The following is a 7,768-nucleotide window of genomic DNA, read 5'->3' as shown; positions in this document are numbered from 1 at the left end:
AATTTCAATCATTGGCCCCAGAACGGTTCCCTCCTTTAGTTTAAACTGCCGGCAAGGTTTGTTGAGCACAGTGCTGAAATGTTATTGAATGTGCTTTATTTATATAGCGCTTTACAACCACCTTGAGGTGGACCAAAATTATTGTATATGTTGATACCAAAAGTCAATTGACATACCGTATATTGGGTTTAAATCAGTGATGGTGGGGATCTTTTCCAAAGATGACCTGCCAGAAATAACCCCTCCCACCTTGAAAAGATGATAAAAAAGAGGACATGAAACTTGTAATGTTAGTTTTTATTGAAGAGGTTGAAATTGGGTCAAAATAATTTGCATGAAAATGTCTGTATTTCAGTACCTTTCCCTCCAAACAAACTCACACAGATAAGTGTCCACTTAAGATGGTTCTGTGTGGCATTAAAACTTATTCTGCATATTGTAGACATGCCAGAAAGATTGAATAGTTAGCGTGTGAGCTGTGGTCATTGGATCCACCAAGTTTTTGGTCTGATTAACCATTTGATGAGTATAATAACTATACTCAAAATAATTATACTATAGTTCATGCTAATTGTCGTTTCGGATGACTTATTTTGTTTCGAATCATATTGAAAATGATGATAAAACCATGAGCGATGCAGACCTGGATTGTGTCCTGCAGAGTGGGCGCAGTTTGATCATATCTGTAGTCCCGGCAGATCCCTACTCAAGAAGGATTCACCCTGTGTGGTTTTTACGGCGAGAAATTAATGTTTCATTGATCTCGACATGTAGACCTGGGCCACCAACAATTGTTGGAGTCTGCAAAAGCCACCAGGCGCAAATTTGACTTCCAGTCAACAGCGGTCATGTGGCCAACAGATGATTCCCCTAAGCAGAATTTGATTATTGCCAGATTCTTGAAAGAGCAATAAATAAATAGAACTACTGTCCTCAAGTCCATCCTAGACCGTGTTAGTCAAGTTCCCTTCCGAAGACCGGTTTCTTGCCGACGCTTTTGGGCATTACACCTCCCCCTGTCCGCAGTTGAAAGTGTCCTTTGGGGGCCGTGGTTGCATAAACGTTGCTGACTGATCATTCTGTGGCGTTGTCAAAAAAACTGTCTCCTTGTCATGAATGATAGTTGAAAGCATCAGGAAGATAAATTCTCATTTTAGTCAAACATCCGAAGGTGAAGTGCTTTAAATTGGACCTGGCACAGGTGGCAGGGCTTAACTTTTCGCGCGTGCACTTTTTGCATTAGTGGCGGGGCTTATCTGGAAAAGATCTGATGTTGGTATAAGCCACATTGCCTTCTTGTCTTCGAACAAACTGTATAGACTTATGTGTAAGGAATTTTCAATAACTGACCACAGAACCTTTTACTTATTTTGGTTTAAATTACCTGAAAGGTTTGGTGAGCGTAGGGCTGAAATGTTCCCGTGTAAGACAATACCAAAAGTCAATTTAGAAGTTGATTGAAGGATTCCGTCAAAACAGAAAACAGTTATTTGCAATAAGCTGGAGAGGTTTGTTTGCAATAGAGTTGTAGATATATGGGGATCAAACCCATGACCTTGGCGTTATTAGCAGCATGCTCTAACCAACTGAGCTAACAGGCCTCTGTGCACCTTAGATCTTAGCTAATAATTGGCCTAAAAAGGTTTGAAGGTTTTGAAGGCTTGCCTCGCCAGTGTAATAGTAAATAGTAGAGAATTATTGTCATATGTATAGCATGAAACCACACAGTGAAATGTAAAATGCGCTCAAAATTTTTGTTTTTAATTTCCCTCGCGACGCGGTTCGAGTTCATTTTACCATAAATAATCAAAATTGAGCAGTATCTGTGTTTCACAAGTTCACAAGTTTATGATTGTGTGTCTATGCCAAAAGACTGCAATTAATACATGAGTCAAATGGAATACCCTTCTGATGCACTCTTAATTGAAAAAACAGGTGACATTATACCTTTAATATGATCCTCTCAGTTTTAGCAGTGTTCCTGTGTGTGAAAAAGGATAGACTTGGACGGTGGTTAAGTCTGCCTGCTTCTTTTACTGAAAATAATGCTGTAGCAACCTCAGGTAACACTGGGTGTTTTTATCTGCAACAGGCACTTGATGCTTACAGCAAACGTGCTGAAATTTTCCCGTATAAGACAATACTAAAAAGCAATTTAGAGGTTGATTCAAGGATTCTGTCAAAAAAGTAAACAGTTTTTAGCAATAAACTGGAGAGGTTTGTTTGCAATAGAGTTGTAGGTCTGTGGCCCATATGGGGATCGAACCGATGACCTTGGCGTTATTAGCACCATGCTCTAAACCAACTGAGCTAACAGGCCTCGGTGCACCTTAGATCTGACCCAATCATTGGCCTAAAAAGGTTTGCATGCCTTTGAAAGCTTGCCTCGCCAGTGTAATAGTAAATAGTAGAGAATTATTGTCATATGTATAGCATGAAACCACACAGTGAAATGTAAAACGCGCTCAAAGTTTTTGTTTTTGTTTCACGCCAGTTTTAGCAGTGTTCCTGTGTGTGAAAAAGGATTGACTCGGACGGTGGTTAAGTCTGCCTGCTTCTTTTACTGAAAATAATGCTGTAGCAACCTCAGGTAACACTGGGTGTTGTTATCTGCAACAGGTACTTGATGCTTACAGCAAACTAATGTGCTGAAATTTTCCCGTATAAGACAATACCAAAAGTCAATTTAGAGGTTGATTCAAGGATTCTGTCAAAACAGAAAACAGTTTTTTGCAATAAACTGGAGAGGTTTGTTTGCAATAGAGTTGTAGGTCTGTGGCCCATATGGGGATCGAACCCATGACCTTGGCGTTATTAGCACCATGCTCTAAACCAATTGAGCTAACAGGCCTCGGTACACCTTTCATCTGACCCAATCATTGGCCGAAAAAGGTTTGCATGCCTTTGAAAGCTTGCCTCGCCAGTGTAATAGTAAATAGTAGAGAATTATTGTCATATGTATAGCATGAAACCACACAGTGAAATGTAAAACGCGCTCAAAGTTTTTGTTTTTGTTTCACACCAGTTTTAGCAGTGTTCCTGTGTGAAAAAGGATAGACTCGGACGGTGGTTAAGTCTGCCTGCTTCTTTTACTGAAAATAATGCTGTAGCAACCTCAGGTAACACTGGGTGTTGTTATCTGCAACAGGCACTTGATGCTTACAGCAAACTAACGTGCTGAAATTTTCCCGTATAAGACAATACTAAAAATCAATTTAGAGGTTGATTCAAGGATTCTGTCAAAACAGAAAACAGTTTTTTGCAATAAACTGGAGAGGTTTGTTTGCAATAGAGTTGTAGGTCTGTGGCCCATATGGGGATCGAACCCATGACCTTGGCGTTATTAGCACCATGCTCTAAACCAACTGAGCTAACAGGCCTCAGTGCACCTTAGATCTGACCCAATCATTGGCCTAAAAAGGTTTGCATGCCTTTGAAAGCTTGCCTCGCCAGTGTAATAGTAAATAGTAGAGAATTATTGTCATATGTATAGCATGAAACCACACAGTGAAATGTAAAACGCGCTCAAAGTTTTTGTTTTTGTTTCACGCCAGTTTTAGCAGTGTTCCTGTGTGTGAACAAGGATTGACTCGGACGGTGGTTAAGTCTGCCTGCTTCTTTTATTGAAAATAATGCTGTAGCAACCTCAGGTAACACTGGGTGTTGTTATCTGCAACAGGCACTTGATGCTAACAGCAAACTAAAGTCCCACTCCTCTAGCTCGTCCCATTATGGTAATTATTGGACGTAAGAATACGGCCAATACAAATATATGCATCTGTGTGTCAAACCTCGGCTTATGTGGCTGACAGATCAAGCTTCTTCTAATGGTGTGGAGACATTCTGAAGGGAAAATAGGCTATTGGGCAGTGTATTAATGAAAAGTGCACATCGGGGGAGGTCAGAAGTGTGTATACTTTACACGATGCTTACTCTAATTAAAGTGGGTTTATGACATATACCGCCGTATACCCTCTTTTGTCTCCTGGATTACATCAAGCCAGTAAACAGTATTTAGCAGTTAACAAAAGATGGACAGTTTCCGTCTAAAACATGAAAGCAATATAGCACATATGGGCGTTTGAACCCTTGACTTCAACGTGATTAGCACTATGCTCTAAGCAACGGAGGTAACAGGCCTCTTCTTTGGCCTAAAAAATAATTGCTTGAATTGTAGAAAACTGAGTACCATGAGCTTTTACTTAATAGAATGATTAAATCAATACACTAAAAAGAATTTTCCTCTCATTACATGTTCTCAAATGTGGTCCTGCTTTGGATGCACATAATATCAAAACGCTGATAATAGATGGATGGATAGTTTAAATCTGGGATTTTGGTATAAGCACCAGTGTCTTCTAGTCTTCTAACAAACTGAACAAACCAAATAGTAAGGAATTTTCATTCATTGGCCACAGAATAGTTTCTTCCTTCGGCTTAAATTACTGACAAGGTTTGGTGACCGTAGTGCTGAAAATTCCCCATATAAAATTTAATTTAGAGGTCTTGTTTCAAGGATCACATCAAGGCAGTAAAAAATTGATTGTAATTAATGAAAGATGGAAAGTTTTATGCACACTAGGATGCAAAGGTAAAAAAGGACTGCGGCGTGTATGGGGGTTGACTCCACAACCTTGATGTTATTAGCGCCATGCTCTAACCAATTCATCTAACAGGGCTCTGATATTATAAATCCTTGGCCGGTGTAATAAATCCTAACCAATCATTGGCCTAAAAATGGTTGCTTGCCTGAGAAGACTTGCGAGTATCATCAGATTTTACTTCATTGGAGGATTACTGTATATGATGAGACCAAAAGTCAAATTGGAGGTCTTGTTTCATGGATTACCTCAAGACAGTAAAGATTTTTATGCAATTGATGAAAGGTAATGAAGGACTGTGGCCTGGATGGTGGGTAGAACCCATGACCTCAGCATTATTAGCACCATGTTCTTACCAACTGAGATAGTAGACCTCTGGTATCCTGAATCCTGACCAATCATTGGCCCAAAAAATAGTTGCTTTCCTTAGGCCTTGTCTACATGCAACCGGCTAATTTAAATCCGCATAGACTCCCCCTCGCCGCTGTTGTTTGTTTATTTAAAAAAAAGTTGTGTCTATATGAAACTGCAAAGTGCGGTTTCAAATTTGTTCACAAGCATGCCAAGTCACTAGTGGGCAGTAGTGTCACGAATTCTGTCCAATCAGAAAAAACTTCCCCCTCTGACGTGTCCAATCGGAAAAAAGCTCTGCCTCTGACCTCACCGGTATCGGCTTCTTCGGCGGGAAAAAGAGTAGCACGATGACGCAAATCCCCGTTGAAGCTGGTCACATGCAGCCACAAAACCGGAGTCTTGGGCAAATCTGCACTTTGTCCAAAGGTTTTGAAACATTCGATTTTGATTTAAAAAAAAAAAAAAAAAGCCTTTACACATATAGCAAATAGGGCAAAACTGAAACATTTACTGCCCGTTTGCAAGAACACTGGCTAAATGTAGACAAGGCCTTAGAAGACTTGCATGTGCCATGAGATTTTACTTGAGATTTATGAGATTTTTCTGAATAATTACCTCAATACTGTATATGATGATACCAAAAGTCGAAATGGAGGTCTTGTTTCATTGATTACATCCAGAGGGTAAGCAGTTTTCTGCAATTCAAGAAAGATTGAGAATTGTATCCATAGTAGGTGGCAAAGGTAATGGAGGACTGTTGCTGTATGGGTGATGAACCCACAACCTTGGTAACACCTTTTAACACCATGCTGTGCTGACAGGTTTCTGACATTTGAAGTCCTTGGCCTAAAAAAATAGTTGCTTGAATTGTAGAAAGCCAAGTACCATGAGATTTTACTTAATCGAAGGATTAAATCAATACACAAAAAAGTTGTCCTTTTGCACATGTGCTCAAATGTGGTCTAGTTTAGGATACACATAAAATCAAAACGCTGATATATCTTCGGTTTAAATCCTTGATTTTGGTATAAGCAGCATTGTCTATACGTTTTCAAACAAACTGAACAAACCAAACAGTAAAGAATTTCCAATTATTGGCCCTACAATGGTTCCTTCCTTTAACCTGCCAACAAGGTTGTGTGAGCATAGGGCTAAAATGTTCTTATATATGAATATACTAAAAGTCAGTTGACACATATCAGGTTTAAATCAGTGATGTTGGTAGAATCAGTGTCGTTTTCTTGTCTTTTAAAAAACGGAACAGAAAAAAAGACTAAGGAATTTTCAATCATTGGCCACAGAACAGTTCCTTTTTTTGGCTTTAACTACCGTAACGATTTGGTGAGCGTAGTGCTGAAAGATCCCTGTATATGATGATACCAAAAGTGAATTTAGACATCTTGTTTCAAGGATTACATTAAGACAGTAAATAATTCTTTGCAATTAAAGAAAAATGGATAGTTTTATGCACACTAGGACACAAAGATAACAAAGGACTGTGAACGGAATGGGGATTGAGCCCATGACCTCGCGTTATTAGCACTATGACCTAACCAAATGAGCCGATACACCTCTGGCAGATTATATCCTGGCCAATCAGTGGCGTAAAAACGGTTGCTTGCCTTAGAAGACTTGCAAGTACCGTGAAATTTTACCTCATTGAAGAATTACCTCAATACTGTATATGATGATACCAAAAGTCTGTACATAATGTATGAAAATGATAAGGTGTCTTCTCTGATTATAATTCCTTAATCATTTATTGAGAACATCAGGAACCATTAAGGAGGGGAAAACCAGACATGCTAAATGCTAAGCTAACCTAATGTTATCATGAAATACAGAAATTAAGTGCTTGAATAACTGCGTACAAATCTCACAGAAGTCTTGCCACGTACTTGGACCAGCACAATAGCAAATAATATTATACAAGCCTGGAGAGAAAAATTACACAAAATAATGTTTACACACACACACACACACACACACACACACACACACACACACACACACACACACACACGCACACACACACACGCACACATACAATTTACCAGGGAAGGATTGCTATTTTGTCTTGTACGTCAGCCAGGAGTGGCCCAGAAGACAAAAGAATATTTATTAAGTGTAAGTGAGTTTTATATCTTGCGCGATTGTGCGGTGCATTGAGGGTAAGGTCAATATCTGGGCTACCAAATTGTATTAAGAAAATAGTGGAAAGTAACGACAAAGTTGCATTTGGATCTCAACTGCAGGGAAGTTTTTGTTCTTTATTATTTTCACCTATTTTCAACATTCATAGCCTGTACTGGGACGCTGCAGTTAAGTGTTTAAAGGCATTTGACTAAATGTGTACCTGGACTGAGGGGAAACAAGGAGTGACACTAAAATGTGTGTTTTGTCCAAGTACTACGGGTTTGTCCTACATTGCAAAAACGTGCATGGTAGGTTTATTGGATTCTCTAATTTGTCCTTAGCTTTATTTGTGAGTGTGTATGTTTTTTCATCTTGCATGCCCTGCGATTGGCTGGCAACCACTTCAGGGTGCACCCCGCCCACTGGCAAAGGCAAATGTGATAGACTCCAGCCACACCTTGGTGAGGATAAGCACCTAAGGTATGGATAATGGTTGGATGGATAAATGACAACATTTTTTTAACCTTTTTTTAAATTATTTTTAACAGCTTTATAACCCTCTTAATAAGTGGTCTGCTTATGAACAGCGTGCATGTTCCCCTTTTCCATATTTAAAAGTTGCAGTGCAAACATCCTAAAAGTTGCCATCATAATACAGTATATTCAACTACCTAAAC

At 39.2% G+C, this 7,768-nt stretch overlaps 3 non-coding genes across 3 annotated transcripts; all 3 read right to left on the bottom strand.

Annotated features, from left to right (window-relative positions):
• Nucleotides 1–2,245: 2,245 nt before the first annotated feature.
• trnai-aau (transfer RNA isoleucine (anticodon AAU)) lies at nt 2,246–2,320 on the bottom strand. The gene has a single exon. It is a non-coding gene; the product is annotated as a tRNA-Ile (tRNA).
• Nucleotides 2,321–2,776: 456 nt separating this feature from the next.
• On the bottom strand, nt 2,777–2,851 carry trnai-aau (transfer RNA isoleucine (anticodon AAU)). The gene has a single exon. It is a non-coding gene; the product is annotated as a tRNA-Ile (tRNA).
• A 454-nt stretch (nt 2,852–3,305) lies between these two features.
• Nucleotides 3,306–3,380, bottom strand: trnai-aau (transfer RNA isoleucine (anticodon AAU)). Its single transcript has one exon. It is a non-coding gene; the product is annotated as a tRNA-Ile (tRNA).
• Between the last annotated feature and the right edge of the window lie 4,388 nt (nt 3,381–7,768).

The sequence above is a fragment of the Hippichthys cyanospilos genome, chromosome 11 (assembly GCF_059441005.1).
Source record: "Hippichthys cyanospilos isolate Australia breed blue-spotted pipefish chromosome 11, RoL_Hcya_1.0, whole genome shotgun sequence".
NCBI lineage: Eukaryota > Metazoa > Chordata > Actinopteri > Syngnathiformes > Syngnathidae > Hippichthys > Hippichthys cyanospilos.
Note: the sequence above shows the minus strand (reverse complement) of the source record. Positions and strands in the feature narration are given on the sequence as shown.